Source organism: Syngnathus floridae, chromosome 3 (assembly GCF_059516105.1).
Source record: "Syngnathus floridae isolate MCC-2025c chromosome 3, RoL_Sflo_1.0, whole genome shotgun sequence".
NCBI lineage: Eukaryota > Metazoa > Chordata > Actinopteri > Syngnathiformes > Syngnathidae > Syngnathus > Syngnathus floridae.
This window is the reverse complement of record NC_142415.1, coordinates 9,665,527-9,683,573: the sequence shown is the minus strand read 5'-3', so window position 1 is coordinate 9,683,573 and position 18,047 is coordinate 9,665,527. Positions and strand designations below refer to the sequence as shown.

General features: G+C 39.6%; 1 protein-coding gene across 1 annotated transcript in view; it reads left to right on the top strand.

The window, feature by feature from the left end:
• The first annotated feature begins 1,551 nt into the window (after positions 1-1,551).
• Positions 1,552-18,047, top strand: part of LOC148400396 (leucine-rich repeat-containing protein 4C-like) — a 40,744-nt gene continuing 24,248 nt past the window's right edge. The window contains exon 1 of the mRNA XM_088371882.1: positions 1,552-2,471. The gene's annotated coding sequence lies outside the window, so the exon portion shown is untranslated. The remainder of the gene's footprint in view (positions 2,472-18,047) is intronic.

Here is an 18,047-nt window from a genome sequence, read left to right as displayed (position 1 = left end):
GTCCCTTGCCCTTCGGCCGCAAAATGGGAGTCTGTCCGCGATGTTATCATGCAAATGTTTTTTTATCATCATCATCCTAAACAAATTTTCAAATAGATACAGTACCAACTGTATTAGTACCTTGTATTAGGTGAAAATGAACTTGCATACATTTACCTTATAACATGGAGGTTTTCTTGGCTCCATTGATGGGTGACGCGGGTGGGAGGTCTGGCGAACAAGGTGCTCCTGGCTCCCTCTCTGGCAGTGGCTAACAAGGTCATCAGCAGGCACGGAGCATTTTGTCTGCCTTGAAGTGTGTATGCGACATAGAGCCCCGTGTCAGGCTTGTAAGAAGCTGAAATTGCTCTAATCGTTTGTTTAGCTATCGAAAGTGAACTGTCTGTCTGGTTGTGGAGCTGCAACTACTTCAGCGTTGCTAAATGTCCAAAAACTACAACTAATTACCACCAAAATTCATATTCACATTATTATTATTGTCCACTTAAAACGTAAGAATAATTAAAAAAACAGCAAGCAATATTTTTGATTTCGCGGGGGTGATAGTGGGTTTTACTCGTATGAGCTCACATCTGAAAACCAAAATATTATGCAGAACAAAATCACTGCAGAAATTTTTTGGCGCTTGAATTTTAGTGCTGACATCCTAAGACTATTATTAGTGACTATTAGTGCTACTGTTCAGATCACTCAAATGCCCCTTTAATTTTGTCAAAAAGCTCAAGTGATTTCCAGATTAAAGAGGTTTGGAGGTAATCAGCCATCACCCAAGTTTGTATAAGACTAATATCATCTGCCAAAATTGTCACCAGGAATGAAAGAAGTTTTTTTTTCTCAAACTGTCTGTCTACCTCTGCAGCATGTACAAGAAGTTAACATACGTGCCTCATAGTGCTTTTGCTTTGGTTTACAATTCCAGCCATTCAGTCTTCCTACCGGATTTCAAAACCATAAATATAAATCATGAAGAACACAGAAGAGACCAGACAAAGAATATATGTCGTATTGAAATGTCTTTATTGTCTTTTATTGGATTTAGTATTGGCGTAATCCAAAAGTAATTATAATGAATCAATTTAATTACATGACTGTAATTGTGGCACTAGGTTTACGATATTAGCTACATTTTACATCATAACTAACCGAGCCTATTAGAATACATTTTTAAAGTAACACTCGGTCCAACATGCTGAATGCATTAATCCATGGATGACATTTTAGATGCCTGATTTTTAGACTAAAACGCCTGTAGGTGGCAACCATCCCTCATCAAGTACTCGATCGTATACGCGTGGTCGCGCACACGCGCGTGTGCGCATATCGGCTTGATGCGTTAATGCCATTGATCCCTGATAATTGACGACCGCTGTGTGATTTAAACGGGCAGATGGACGCGCAGGCAAAGTGGTCCAAGTTAAAATGGTCCCTTGGCGAGACGCACACTTCCAGTTTGCTTGAGCGGCTCTCATGATTCCCCGTCCGCGTACAAAAGCTGAGCACGTGGTCGCGCGCACATGCACGCGCCCCAAGTGTGCAGGAGGCGGGGGAAGTCGGTGGTCTAAGGTGCTTCGCTTGCACCGCACGGATGCTGCTGCCGCCACTTCGTACCTGCGGAATTATTACTAATAGCTGCGCTTATACGATCAATACATCGAATTGCTTTGGGCGGTGGGGATAGCGCCATGCAGGGGACTTTCAACATTTTGTTTGATTGAAAATACAGTTTGCCAACATGCTGTGTAATTTTTGAAGCAGTGTAGACGGCAGCCTATTAATCCTGTCCCAGACGTGTGATGCTCAAGCTATAGGATGGCTATCTTTAATTGTATCCAATAGGTGTTCCGACCCCCCCCCCCCCCCCCCCCCTCCGCCTGTTTTGCTCCCATCAATGCCTTCAAGAGTTAACTGTCTCGTTTATATGAACCAGTAAAGTGGAGGGTGATTGGTGGAAAACGGCTAAAACCTAAAGAGTCCTGTTTTTGTTTGCGCGTGGAAGGTTGCGCTTGTATGCTTGTCGTTTTCCCCCCACCGAGGAACCTGTCGGTGGGAGTCAATTTTGGCTTTGACAGATTTTTGTAAGGGGGCGCCATCACAGACTCGATCCCCCCCAGCATAATCAGAAAGTCTACAGGATCTTCCCAGTCTCGGTCCAGATCGGAATATCTTCAGGTCGTGGTCCCGCTAACAGTGCTGGTGCGGTGCTCCACAGACTGGCTCGTCACTATCCATGGGAACGGGTGGCGTGCATCGCAGATCCGCGCAACTCTTTTTTTCAATGTTTGGCATTTTTCGCAGGCGAGCATTCTGACTTGTGATCGAGAGGGAGACTCGGACTGGAGCAGCCTCCCAAAAAAGCTCTCCTCACATGGAAATTTGCACCTCGCTCGCACCGCAAATCTTCCAAAACGGGGACCAGGGCCCTGATGATTTTTCCTTCAACGCTGCCAATTTGTATTCACTCGATAAAATGCGTAAGTACTTGATTGCATTCACTCGGATTCAGCCCACGTCCGATGTGATCTGCAGAGATCGTGTCATATAGTTCACATTGACCGGTTGCAATGCGGAAAACGGGGCACTTAATTTGTACGGAATGAATGGTATTATACTTTTTTTTTTTTTTTAAATGCCTTGCTACGTCCATTTTCACCCCTGTGCGCTTTTTATATCTGCCGCATCCATTTGTGTGTGCGTATGCGTATGTGAATGCATCCCATTCGGAACGATAGATTATCTTCACTGTAGATAAATGTAGATAGGATCGGTGTGGAAGCGGGGCTATGCAACAAATTGCTGGTTTGAGCGCTTGCTGGAGGCTGTACTGATGTGTGAGACTCCCTGTTGCCAGCAGGACATCACTGCTCGAAGAGACGTACGTCATATGGTAATTCAAATTCTGTTCAGGTATTCTCAGCATACACGTTTGCAGCACAAAAAGAGCGCAGGGAATGGGCCAGACGTGGAGGGGTTCTGGAACAGGAGTGTGTGTGTGCGTGTGTGCGTGCGTGAGCGCGTGTGTGTGTGTGTGTGTGTGTGTGTGTGTGTGTGTGTGTGTGTGTGTGTGTGTGTGTGACAGACATCTCGTAAAAGCTTAAGCTTGAGGTTTATTTTCACTGAATCTACACAGGCAAACCGCCTGTTTGTACAGTATGTCTATGCCCCCCTATGTGTCCTGTTTTCTCCCTGCATGCCCTCTCCCTATGGGGTGATGCAACTCAAGCAGAAATAAAGCTCCTATCTCATACTTAACACTGACACACAACGGATTTGTGAAATATCCAGGTTGTTTAGCCAATATTCAAATAAATTTAGAATTCGAATAGAAATAATTTATCAGCATTGTGGATGCTAAAAATGTTAAAAATTGTTGTTTGTAGTTTGGTGTGCAGGAGCTGCATTAGGAATAAGCATCTCACAATAAACCTGCATGACTTTGTCCTCGAGTGTACACGAAATTCACATCCTTTCATTTCATTACGGCGAACAATATGCATTCCACATACAGAACACTTTGACACAATAAAACAGATTCTCAGAAATCATAAATGTGTATAAAAACAATTTGGCACCATAAATATGAAACAATCAAATGAAAAACAATAATTAATGGCCTTCTTGTGTGGCATGATGACGTATTTTCATGTTGCTGCTATCTCATCTCCACTCAATGTACAGTAATCAAATATCTTTTGGGGCCTCATGCAGCCAATCACATTAACATTCCCCCAATGATGCCACCATGGAGGGAAATTAAGATCATTGACGCACTGATGGCACAGCATCAGGGGAAACAGGGGCTTTTGTATTTTGCAGCGTCTGGCTCTGTACCATTTACTCGTGCAAATGCCAGGTACCCATCATATTCTTCGATTATTCGATGTTGCTCCGGCAACCATTTTACCATTTCAAAGCACAAAACAGCAGTCAGAACATTCAGCCACAAAAATATACCTATATATTCATTATTCCGTCGTGCAAATATGTATAATTGACATCTTAATATCCAATGCTAAATGGACTGCATTTATATAACGCTTTATCTATATGCCGTATGGTATCCAAAGCGCTTTAAAACACCTCACTCACATTCACCCATTCATGAACACATTCATACGCCAGTGGGGGGCTGCTGTCATGTAAGGCGCTGCCAGGGCCCACTAAGCAAATAAGGGTTCAATGTCTTGCTCAGGTACACTTTGACATGGTCACCAGGGTTGCGGATCAAACCCACAACCTTTCACTTGGTAGACACTGAGCCTACAAAATAAAAATATGCTTTGCTATTTTTCTGTAAAACATTTGACAGGAAAATCAACGGAACATAATAATGGTATTATTGAAAACTTTTTTTTTTAGAAATTAAGGAGGCATCTGTTTCATTAATTATACACTTGGCTTCCTTATTCAGTGTATTTGAGAGGGGAAAAAGATAATCACATTATTAAACACATATTGTAAAATAAATGTATCACACAGAGTGTATTATTGATTGTTTGTTATTTATCATGTACATTGATTCGCTGAACGGGTGGGACATCGGCCAATTGTTTTGTAATATCTCTGATAAAGTTGAGAGCCATAATTTGTAATATTTTCTCTAAGGTAACCTAGAAAAAAGTAACAAATGATATAATGGTGGTCTTTTAGGTGAGTTATTTGATTGACCTGTTGTGTTGGAACCCCTAGATTTGTGTTGTTTTCGTTAATGTTATGGCTGGTGAGTGGTGGTGAGTCATGTTGAGCCATCCGGGTTAAAAAGTCAACATCCTGCTGGGAAAAGCACTGTTCAATACTATGATGATGAACATTTTTCTCATGTGTATTGAAGCGCTGAGCGACCCGTCATATAGTGTGGATTTGGGTTTGTCAGCACAACTGAAGAAATTCGATCAAATTGAAAGGAATTGTAGCTTTTGGCATTTACCTTCACCTGCTAAAGAACCAAATAGCTGCAAAGCTTGCCAGGCCCAGTCGCTACATCAGCTTTGACAGATGCTTTCACCATGGGAAACAAGATCCTGGTCAAAAAATATACTGTACCTCTTCATGCATGGCACGCGTGTAGTCAACCACTGGCTCACCTCAGTGAACAGCGGCTCATTTTGTATCTTTTCCTTCTCTCGTTTTTCCTTGCACAAATTGCTGACGAGAAAGACAAAAAGCTTTGTCTAATTGTGGCTTGATGGGACTCAGTTCTTCGTTTGCTCTTAAAATTTCTGGTGACAAGCTGCCATTTTAAACACAGACATTCATGGTGAACTCGACAACAGAGTAAAGCGCTATTTATATATTCCCGAGTGATTGTGTCTCTGTCGAGCATTGTTCTGTCATCGCCACCCACCTAAGCCACGTCGTTCAAGATCCAACATTAGAGGTTGAACATTGAAAATTGTAGCAGAAGCAGCAGCAGCACATGCACCAACCACAAGAGTCAGCTTTTTATTAAAGTCGTAGATTCCTTGTTCGAACCACAGGAAATAAAATAATGAGAGCAGGCCGCACCCAACGTTTTATTTCACTACACTAAGCATGGTGGGATGCTAATTGCTGAGCAATTTCAAGGACCACTGATACTCAGAAAAGAAGTGTTTACCCTGAGCTTCTTAAATAACCTGCAAGGTGAATTATGATCTTTAATTTTTCGTACCTGGAAGTGATGCACTTTACATGAAGCATAGCTGATTGACAATGTAGCACGTAGATTTGTGGCGCAATCACATCTTTAATTTAGAGTTTTAATCACAAGAGCGCAGAAAAGTCATCACTTGTGACACTTTGACTGTTTATGGCATTTTAGATTAGAAAATCTGTTGTATGGAATATATATTGAAAATGTTTTTAAAACATCTTTTATTGTTCACTCCTATTCAAATGCGTTTTAGTTTTAAAGACCTTGTCCATCATGTGTTGAATAACGCGTACAACGTAACTGGAGGAAAAACGTTTTTTGAGAGGGGAAGGAAAACAAAAACAATTAAAATAATGAGGGTTTTATGTGTGCTCACTCAGAAATGTGGATGTGGCTGTGTTCAATTAACCAATGACATTCAAAAAGCTCTGTAAGTTCACAGAACAGTCAGTCATAGGTCAGTAGTGTGAACGGGAGGGGGCTCAGAACACAGCCATGGGGGGAGCTAGGGTTGAGGGTAATGGACAAGGAGGCGGTGTTGTTGTTCAGGAAGTCCAGAACTCGGTTCCCGAGCGATAGATTCAGCACAAGAATATTCTTCTTTTTTTACCACTTCTGTGGGATGACGGTGTTGAAGGTGGAGGAGGAATTTTAAAAAGGCAGGCTGTCAGTGGAGTACTGATGTCAGAAGTGATGCTGCTTTCTGGCGAAAGAGCCGGAAAAAAAGCAGAGGATATTACGTGAGCTAAGTTTGGTAGTTCCTGAAGAAAATGTGCCTCACAGCTAAGAAGAGCAAGTCTCACCCCTTGGCGTGTGATGGGCATACACTGGGCCAAATACATCTCCAACCTCACTCCCTGACCCCTTTGAAAGCTGTAGCACGCTATCTGGGTGCTAACTTCTAACCACAAGCCCAGGCTTAGTATACCTAGGGTTCTTTGCTCTCAAAGCAGTTAAGAGGTGGTAGATAGTCCAAATGGTCCCTGCACTGTAGCTTTCTCCTCTTTTCGCAAGTTGTGCATTGGCTGTTTTCAAGGGTAATTCATATGTGAACGTCTCTGGTGCATCACTACCAGATTTCTTGAACTGCTATGTTTCCTGTACATCAATTGCGTGTTTTAAAAAAAAAAAAAGCAATGCATTTAAAGGTGTTGGAGAAAAAAAACATCTATCCCATTTGTTGATGGAGTAATTGGGTTGAAGTGTACATTTCAACCTGTCAACAACCAAAATTTCATTTTCTAATAGCCCCGGTGCATCTTGCAATTGATGGTGAGTGTCAGCATTTTTGTCGGTTTTGCATTCTAATATGGCGCACCGCTTTGTTTCATCACTTGTTATTATCATATTGGCCTTCTGCATTTTTTTTTTTTCCTGTGACATTAAAATTGGTGATGGGAGCGGTGATAATTTATGTCTGCGGCACTGTCTAGATAAAGTGGAAAGGCACCCAGCGCTTCCAGGCATGTTTGTTTTAAGTTATAAAAAAGATGATGATGATGAAATTGTGTATGACGAAGTAGACTAAGAATGTCTGGGTGACATAGATAAGTGAGTCGGATGCAGTTTGAGATTAGCTTGACTTGAAGCCAGCTCATCTTTGATCGACAGTTCCCTGAACCTTTCCACCTGAGCCTCCAAACAACATGTTTGAGTCAGGTCGAGAGACATTCCAATTTGAATGTCTTGGACCGCTTGGGTTAGAAATACCCTAAATCCAATATATTCCAGCCGAGAGAGATTTACTAGAATCCAATCTTGTATATTAAGTTGTGCCTTTGTACACCAGAAAGGGGATTATTCAGCGAATCCTGCTCTGTGTCATTCGAAAGCGTCAGTCAACTAATGGTGATGTGGTGATGACTAAAGAAGGAAGTTCCCTTGACTTTTCATTTACAAACCAATGCGTCTTATGGAGAGTGACACTGTTAATGTCATGATGACACATTCACTGTTTTGACTGAAGCCCTTTAAATGTTTTATCTCTCTTTCTCACCACTCGTAAGGCCCTGTAATTGGAAAGCTACGCTCAAGCTTTTAGGTACACTGCCTCTTGTCTCTTCACTTCACCACTTTCAAATGTTTCATATTGAGTCCTTGGCAAATTTCACACAACTTTGAGCTGTAAGGCTCAAGTCCAAGTCAACAACTTGAAGTATCAAGTATAGTGTGTCACTCACTACTTTGGAACATGGAATCACAACAAAAAATGTTGTGTGCCAATTATAATCAGTATGCTTATAATAATAAGAGTCAGCTGTAAAAATCACATACTCAAGCTAAAAAAAAAAAAAAGAAATCTAAAGTATTATACTTACGTCTTGCTGTTATACTTTTAGCTTTTCAGCACTGGTTACATAACATGCAATTTGCTATTCAATTTCATTTTAAGAGTCATGGTTCTTTATTTGAAAAATGTCTTTAAATTATGCGGTGAAATGTAATTATGATTTACTGTGCACCAACATTAAATGGATTAAATGTGTTCTTACAAATGCAATTCTTATTGTTGTATTATTGTAAATGAGATCAGGTTTCTCATGACTATTTTAAGATGGAATACTTCCATGTGGTTTCAAAAAACAAGTTGTAGGTAAAGAGCCTCAAAACATAGAAAGCAGTCAAGCAACTTATTTAAATATGAAGGTGATACAAAAGTGTTTATTTCCCCTGTTAGTTTTATTAAATTATTCCATAATCTTTGACAAGAGGAGTCGAAAATACAACATGTAGCAAATTTGAAGCTTCATTTTCTCATCACTGCTGATAGAAAATCTGTTTTTCTCTGATTAATTGGTGCCAGCTCTGTGGGCTCCCTTCATTTTGTTGGCTCTGTTAGAATTCTGTGGGCAAGAATTATGCTGTGTTTGGCCCATTATATAGAGGATGCCTTTTTAAAGTCAACCTCCTTTCACACATACACTACTAAAAACATTTCAAGGTTTTAAACGCCCCAGCTGCGTGGTCGTGCGAGGTCAACATGAAGGTATATCGGTATTTAAAGAATAAACGTTGAGAAGCAGTTGGGAAAGGGCTTTGTTCACGCTTCTCTGTTCCTCTCAGATTGCCTGCTGTATAGCTGTGCAGTCATGCACCGTCACCACATAGTAGCAACATTTTTCTTTGGGAGCTGGTCTATTTTTTTTATATATTATATATATATATATATATATTTATATTTATATATATATAATATATATATATATTTTATATATATTATATATGTATATGTATATATATATATATATTATGTATATATATATATATATATATATATATATATATATATATATATATGTATATATTCCTCCCTCATACTGTGCAAGTCTTTACGTTGTCATAGTCAGTGATTTTTTCTGAGTTGATTGCAGCAAATATGTTGAAATGGCCACAAATTCAAATCCAAGTATTTTGCAAGTCTTTTGCCTTTTAACAGGTATTTCATCCAATTTACAAACAGCATTGATGTCACACTTAAAATAGGTCGCAGACTCATCTTGACTTATGTACGCATATTATGCATAAGAGTGGCAAAATTCAAATTATGACTAATTGCGAATACGTTAGCCTCACAGTTCAGAAGTTCAGGATTTAACTCAAGCCTTCCTGTGTGGAGTTTGCATGTTTTTCTCGACTACTTTGAGTGGCTTTTCCCCAGCTTCCACTTTTATTTCAAAAACATGTCTATTAGGTTAAATGCAGACATCAATTGTACTTAGTAGTCTCTCTTCACCAATAGTCAAGGACAAATATATGATGAACAGTGATGGGCAGAAACATGTTACACTTATGCAAATACATTTAATTAAAGACCCTGTAAGATTTGTTGTTGTCTCTGAAGACACATGCAAAAACTGAGAGGAAAATTATATAGGGGAACCTACCTTTAGAAATGAATGTTTACTAAATTTCAATTTAGTAAAGTGTACATTGTGTGTGTATGTGCGTTCATGTGCCACAGGGTTGACAACTTTCCTTTCATTGCAATTTAAGAAGCTGTAGCATTGAATTATTTTTCATCCCTTCGGTTTTTTCCTGATTTTTTGGGGAAACTGTGCCTCATGACGCATTTTCTAGTGCAGCGTGAATCTCCCCTCCTCCATTAAATAAGAACTTGAGTGCCATCATTGGTTTCAGTTGCTATCTGGCACTTCATAATCCAATTGTTAGACTGAAAAGTGTACCATCTTCATGACACCAAATATGGCAGTTTGAAGAATCCGTCCGTCCGTCTGTCCATCCGTCCGTCCGTCCGTCCATCCATCCATCCATCCATCCATCCATCCATCCATCCATCCATCCATCCATCAATTTACCCGGGGTCAGGTCAAGAGAGCAGCAGCATAATGCAGGAAACCCCAAAAGTCCCTCTTCCCAACCATTATAAGGCGTTTCCAGGCCATCTGGAAGATATAGTCTCTCGGGTGTGTCCCATGTCGTACCCTGTGTCTCCTCCCAGTGGGCCCTGGCCAGAACACCTCACGAGGTCGGTGTTCAGAAGCATCCTAACAAAGTACACGAGCTAGATAAACTGGCTCCTCTTGATGTGGAGGAGCAATGGCTCCCAGAGGACCAGATTTCTCACTTTATCTCTAAGGGAGCCCAGATACTCTGCAGAGGCAACTCATTTTGCACGTATATCTGCACTCTTGTTTCTTCGGTCAAGACTCACAACCTGTAAGGAAAGGATTGTACATTGGCGAGTAAATCAAGAGCTTTGCCTTATGGCTCAGCTCTTTCTTCACCACGACAGACCAATAGAGAGACCTCAGATACTGAACAGCCTGCTAATCTCCCACTTCATTCTTCCCTCTCTCGTGAACCAGACCTCAAAATATTCAAACTGCTCATTTGAGGCAATATCTTATGCCGATCTTGCAGAAGGCACTTCACCCTTTCTTGACTGAGTACCACGGTCTCAGATGTGGAAGTCTGTCTTCCCAATCCCAACTGCTTCACATTTGGCCCGTTCCAGTGAGAGATGAAAATACCAGCTTGATGAACTCAGTAGTACCACATCATCTGCAAAATGTAATACTGTGGTCACCAAACCAGGCCTCTTCAATGCCTTGGTTGTGCCTAGAGATTCTGTCAACAAAGCCTATGACCAGTCGATGACAAAGGGCAGCCTTGACATAGTCCAACATCCACTGGAAATTAAATCGACTAGCCGCCAGCAATGTGGACCAAACCCTGACATTCGGTCGTACAGGGACTGAACAGCCCGTATCAGTTGTGAACAAAAAGTTGCCCCACTAATCCTCAAATCCGTCTGCATGATATAAATCCCAGGCTAACAGAAGATTTGACAGTGAAAGAAGTAAACACCAGAACTATGCAGAAAGTTCCTACACAACAAGAGACAGCTGGCAGGTGGGGAGCCGACTGGCTGGGGAACAAAAGGGAACTTGACAGGGTGAATGAAGACTGCTGGGTAAAAATTATCAACAGGTAGACAGGTAGTAATTAACTGGGTATTCAACGAGAGACTGGTGAAATGTTGAAAGACAATTAAAATCAGAAGCCAATGTGTCCCATATCAAAATACCAAGACTACATAATGCCTTGGCCAAGACTTGACCATTAAAATCAGAAGCCAATGTTTCCCACATCAAATTACCAAAAGTATATCATGCCCTGGCCAAGACTGATGAACAATGCTGATAGAAATGAGTCAGAATACTATGTGGGTTGAAGATGAATCATCTTTCATCAGCAGTTTAACTGGTAGGCAAATAATAAAATGAATGATCAAAAACAGTGCTGAAAGTTAACGCAACCAAACCAACAAAACATGTTAGAACTCTTTGACCAGAGCTCCAGTTCAAACTTCACAATCAAGGCCAACCAACAGCAAAGTCAGCCTATTTATTTTTCATTTGATGTGTCAAGTTTGAACCCAGTTGAGGTGAAAGCGAGTCATTGGAAGGGCTTTTCCTCAAAGCCCTAGCAAATCTCATTGTCTGCTTATCAGCCTCAAATTTACTTTGCCTTACTGAGATATTCCCTGAGAGAATGTGGGATAATGGCTGAAGTGATGACTGTCATGATGAGACTTTTTTGCCCCCTCAATGTTCAATGACACTCCTCCCGCTTTTATTTTTTGACTTCCTCTCGATTCACTTCCCTATTCATGTTCCAGTTCTCACATAACTACGCAATATATCTCTAGAAGGTTCATTTAAACAAAAGGTCATTAACGACTGTGCTATTTGTATTTAGGGCCATACTACAACATGGCCATTCATATTACGGAGAAAGGAGTAACTAACTCACATTAAGAGAATTATGTTAACTGATATATAAATGCTTTACACAGATTGTAGCTCACTGAATGCAGACTTATTTGGCAGGAATAGGACTTGAGTATCTGGCCCCCAGTCAAACACAGCCGAAACAAAAAGGGAATCTTCTACGGCTGACAACATTGCCTCAATAGTGTGTGGATCTGCATTGCCTCTCCTTAGTTTGCCACCTTTTATGACAACAGCTTTCTTTCAACTACTGTTTTCTGACTGAACAAGGCTGTTAGAACATATTGTTCCCTTGTTGCCATGTACTAATACATTATTGGTGAACCTCGTTGTTGTTTGCCACGAGAGGATTTTGTCACTCAAATTCAAAGAAAACCAGAAATAAATCCTCCTGTGATCCAATTCAATTTGTCTTGTATCATCAATAATAGAGAGAACTGCCTCTTATTTTGCAGTGAGATGTATTAGGCTACGCACTAACCAAATTGTGCCTGTAAGTAGTGCCCGTTTGTACTCGCTGGGGGTCTCGCACCTTTTGTAGATTTTTTTTTTTTGTTCTTGGTTTTATACTGTACATACTCAAACATGACTGTTGACAGTTTCGTCAATTTTCTGTACTTCCGGAAGGATTTGACATCACAAAAATGGGACTATTTAGATGAAATGTTATTTCCCCTTAAATCATCAGAAATTAAAAATGCAAGTCAACAGCATGTGCTTTGAAATATGGATTAGTGTTGGGATTAATAACTGCTGACACTTTCCAAACATGGCAGTATCAGTATTTTAAAGAAGAGCGTGGCGTTACAGCAGTTTGTATTGCAGGAAATAAGCACTAATCTTTAATTGGAATTTTTTTTTGCACGTACTGGTGTTGAGTGTTAGTCTGAATAAATCATGTCCAGGTACATACTGTAGCTACACTATAAGCTATGTGAATAAATGTGTGCCTGTATATGCCGTCCGACTCACTGGTGACCAGTGCAGGTGTACCCTGACACAGAAAGACAAATGTTATAAAAAATGGATGTAAATATTTCCATCTGTCATTTTTCTTCAGGTTTGGTTGCGTGGCTACTATTTTCTGTCTGTTAAATCCAAAGTCCATTGGTTCCTAGTCAGTTAAATCAAGGTTCCACTGTACGTTTTATCAGATTCCTTATGCTCGTCAAATGCTAGTGGTAAATCCTCCAGTCTTAATTATTTCGTGCACTGCATACATTTGTTACACTCAGTAAACATTGTGCATTTCACTGTAATGGCTCTGTGGATGCACTGCTTAAGTTGAATTTTGAAAGCCCATCTAAATAACACCTGCTGTTTGGACTTTAATTATCCAAGCAGGGAATAACGATACAAACGGTGGGGGAGTCTCTAATCTTTATGTCATTTACACCTACCTATATTGTGTTATTTACACAGTTTTGAAAATGATTATGACTAGCCTGTTCAGAACTTAGTTCTGATTAATCTATTGTATCCACTAGTATGCTTCTTTGCTTACTTCCCAGCAGGAATTTTCTGCCGATTAAATATGTATGAATATGAATGTGTACAAAGCACACATACTGTACATACATTTATATGATCATGAAATCATGATTCTTTTATGATTCCTTCTTTTTTTTAAAAGCAATGTGTAGTATAAAAATCTGGCTCCTAATGTTGACTACAATATTGACTCTGGCACAGCTGTTAACAGTTTGGGCTTTGTTCGTGCTGTAAAATTATTTTAATTGACCAATTGACCTCTTTAGCTTCTGACCATTTTTTTGCCAGGTGACAAATACAAGTCTGTCGGCCTTCATAGCTAATTCCCACAGTTGCTTGGAAATAAATTACATCAATTAGGCATTGCTTGTGAGTAATAAATGCTGATTTCAAATTACACATGAGAATTTACATTTTAACACTAAGCAATATGTGGGAAAAATAATGATCTTGAGCTAGACAGGAAGCAATAGCAGCAGAAATCCCGGCCCATGGTAAAATATATGTGACATGTTTTGTCACGATTGTCTTGTGATTATTTCTTGGCTGTGTATTAGTAATATAAGATATTGAAACCTTTTGTGCTTAATTTAAAACTGTAGAAATGAGTATAAAACAACAAATAATACGCAGAACATCCATCCTGTACGCCTTACCTTACAGTGTAAGATATGAACAGCTCAAAGCCACAAAATGTGAAGACAGCCTATTTGTTTTCATTTATATTTCCTCTGAGATCTTGCTGCTGTGAGGAGTGGTTTGTCTTTGACTACTGCAGAGTAAAATTCTGTGCAAGGCATGACATTTGAGGCACCTTTAATTTGTTCAGTGGAGCATTTGTTTCACACATCTGTCTACTTACTCTTTTTAAAAGAGAAAACCCTCTCCTCAAACCTGGTAGAACAGGGGATTCTGAGGACAAAAGATACTGCTGCTTTGGTGTTGGGGAGGTCAGCTGTCCGAAGAACGTACTTGTCAATCAATTGGACTCATACAATGCTGACATTCATTTCACATTCTTGTAGAAACCTTGATCAGAGGGTTAAAAAAAAACATTCTTTATGAAACATATGTATTATTGGCGTTGCTTGGCTGACAACAAATTTGTCTATGTCCCAAGTTTTGTTGTGCCTTCTATTCTATATGTGTCCACCCCTGGAATCATACTATTTATAGTCAGTGACAAGAGTTGTGGGGGGGTGAAATATTTTCTTCTTCCCGGAGGCGGGGAGGGGGCATAACAGAAAATAATTGAGAAGCACTGTCCTAATGTGTCATATAAAGGCCACTGTTGTTCATTCCATCAACATGTTTTAGCTTGTTTTTAATTCTCATGGAATTACAGGACATAGTGCAATACGGGACTTATATTTTTAATTACGGAACGTTTCGGTTTTTCAAGGGATGGTTGGTAACCCTACTGACACTGTCTTGTAACATGCCAGTTAGGTTTGTGTTTCTGTCTTGTAAAATAGAGAGAATTGTGGTTGTCACACAGAAAGCAGTGTTTTTCAAAGGATAATTGTGTTGATGTGAGCTGGAGAGAAAAGAGAACGCAGGCAATAGAGACTGCCCAAGTTATACTAAATTATCCTGGGTGACAAAAGCCGTTATATTCACACGTTTTTTTTTATGGACGATTTGTTCTAACACCAACATTCTGCTCAGGCTATCTGTGATTGGCTAAATAAAGCAGAGACAACGTTGCAGCAGAGCGCAGCTGACGATGGACTGTGTGTGTCGACTGTTGATTACGGCAGGAGACTGCCGTTCCATCTATTTCATATTCATGAGCCAAATGGTGCACGTTGTAATATTCATGAACAAATTAGACGTTCAAAACACCACTGTGAGTAGAGTTGTATACAGAATACATTGGATTACACGTAGTTTCTTGAAAACCAATTTTCTTGTTTTATCTTTCCATTTTCTCCAGCTCTTCTCCTTAGGTTCACAGGTAAACTGGAACTGATCCCATCTGACTGGCTGGGAGGTGGAATTTTATTTCATATATCTTTATTTTGAATATATTTGAAAGATGGAAAAAATTAAATAAAACAAATAACACATTAAAGTGCCATCTTTAAGTCACTGAAAAAAACAAGCAAAAACAAAAAACTGAAAAAAAACAATAACAAAAAATGGACTAGTCCACTCCACAGTCAATGGGCCTGGCTTTAAATGTTTGTCCCATAACCTACCCTGAGTCTACCATCTCTTTTGTCATGAGCTGCTGAAGGTACGAGATGTGATTTTGTGACTGGATTTTATGTATGACAACATTCAGAGTTGTTTTTCGCAGTTTACATAAGAGTCTTCAGGGTTACGGGTAGATCGAGCCAATCCCAGCTCCGTCTCTCCCCACCGGGTGGGATAGGCTGCGATAACCTGGACTGGTCGCCAGGCATTCACAGGAGGGAGAGACAGACAAACCATTCACACTCACATTCACACCATCACTGAGTGAGAATTGAACCTGGCACACAATCTGTGATGTGGCTAATTATATAAATATACATGTATATATATATATATATATATATATATATATATATATATATATATATATATATATATATATATATGTATATATATATATATATATATATATATATATATGTATATATATATATATACATATATATATACATATATACATATATATATATGTATATAAAGTCGTGTGCAAAAGTTCAGGCACCCCTGATCATTTTCATGATTTTCTTTTATAAATCATTGATTGTTCGGATCAGCAATTTCAGTTAAATATATCATATAGCAGACAAACACAGTGATATTGTCACGACTCGTCCCCGGTTGTATTATTTGTAGGTTGTCATGGTTTCTGTCCGCGTCTGTGTACTCGCCCCTCCCTTCCTGTGTCTACTCACAATCAATGTACTAATCACAGTCACCCGCCTCTCGTTACCTGTTTTGTATTTAAGTCCTGTCTGCGTGTCACTTCCTGTGGATGTCTTTTTGTCTCAAGTCTTTGTCGGTCAGTTCCGTTTCTGTTATCCAGTCTGTCGGTCAGTCCTGTTGTTGGTTTGGCTAGGAAGTTATGTTAATTTGCCGGTTCTGTTGGTTTGTCCCCTCATCCTCCCTTCCAACTACCTTTTCCCCCAATAAACCCTGGTCCAAGCTGCATTTGGTCGCCCTGCTCCATTCCGATCCGTGACAGATATTTGAGAAGTGAAATGAATTTCATAGGATTTACAGAAAGTGTGCAATCATTAGGCAGGTGCAGGTGCACCCCAACAGAAAAATTCTCCTTTTGCAGAAATAATCGCCTCTAAACGCTTCCTATAGCTTCCACTGAGAGTCTGGATTCTGGTTGAAGGTATTGTGAACATTCTTCTTTACAAAACATCTCCAGTAACGGGTATTTAAGGTGGCCAGTTGCAAGTTGCTCTCCTCTTTGCATCTTCTCTGAAGAGTGGCAACATGGGAGCCTCAAAACAACTGACAAATGACCTGAAAACAAAGAATGTTCCATGTCATAGTTTAGGGCACAGGTGTCAAACTCACGGACCGGGGACCAGATATGGCCAGCCACATCATTTTATGTGGCCCGCGAAGACAAATTGTGCATCAAATTTGTGTGTCATTACTAGAATTGCAAATTGTCTTCACTTTTAATAACATATTTTCTTTTTAAATATTTGACTAGTTTATACTCGTGTGATTTGATAATGAGTTATTTGTCAGTTGGTTTTGTAGCTTTTACTGTATTTAATGTGAGGCGCTCATACATTTATTGGGGTTGATAATGGCCCTCCGAAAGAAGCTATGACTACAATGCGACCCACGATTGCTTGTGTTCTCTGTAGTTTTTATTTTATATATAAAAAATAATATTTGCATTGTCTATGTATTTTTTTGAGTCACAATGCGGGAAGCTAGATACAAGTGTGAGACAATTTAATTTTAGCTATGTTTATATTTGTGTTATAGTCAGAGGCATCAGTAATTTACTAAGAGTCATTACACATGCGTCCCCTTTTGTGATCTTTCATCCTTAAGAGTAACATTTTCCTATAATTACTTGGACAGTTTTTACAAGGCCATTTAGCCTAAAATTGATATAACCTAATTTAGTCTATTCATTGTCCTTTTCTGGGAGGACAGTTTGTGTGTTATGTTTTCTAAGGAGCCTTGTCAACTGCTGGCCCATTTTCTTTTCCTTTTGGCAGATCTGCAGACAAGAAAACTCATTTTTACTTGTTTGTTGTAATGTAGATGTCGTGTTCCCAAAGAAGTGTTTGTTCATGTATTTTTAAGAGCTGTCAGGAGGGTGCAAAAACAGAAGTGTGTCCAATCGGTCTCCAAAAAGGCTCAGGAGCCACCAACAGTATACAGTATTGGTGTCTGCGCTGTGTAATTATTTGTTATTTTTGCCAATGGTAATATGGAAGCTCAATGGAAAGACAGCAAACTATACATATTTTCAAATGAATAATGATAGGACATGAAAATTAACTTTACAACCAATCAACAATTTACTTAATATTCACCTCATTTAGATTTAGCAAAGCCACGTTCTCTGTATTGTGAGACCGCAGAGCATTTGGTCAATCACTGAAATGGTGTGGATTTATAGTCCATTTTGTCCATTAGGTAATAAAAATGTTTTATACCCTTGTGGATCTAATCTGTTAATCGAATAGATCCTC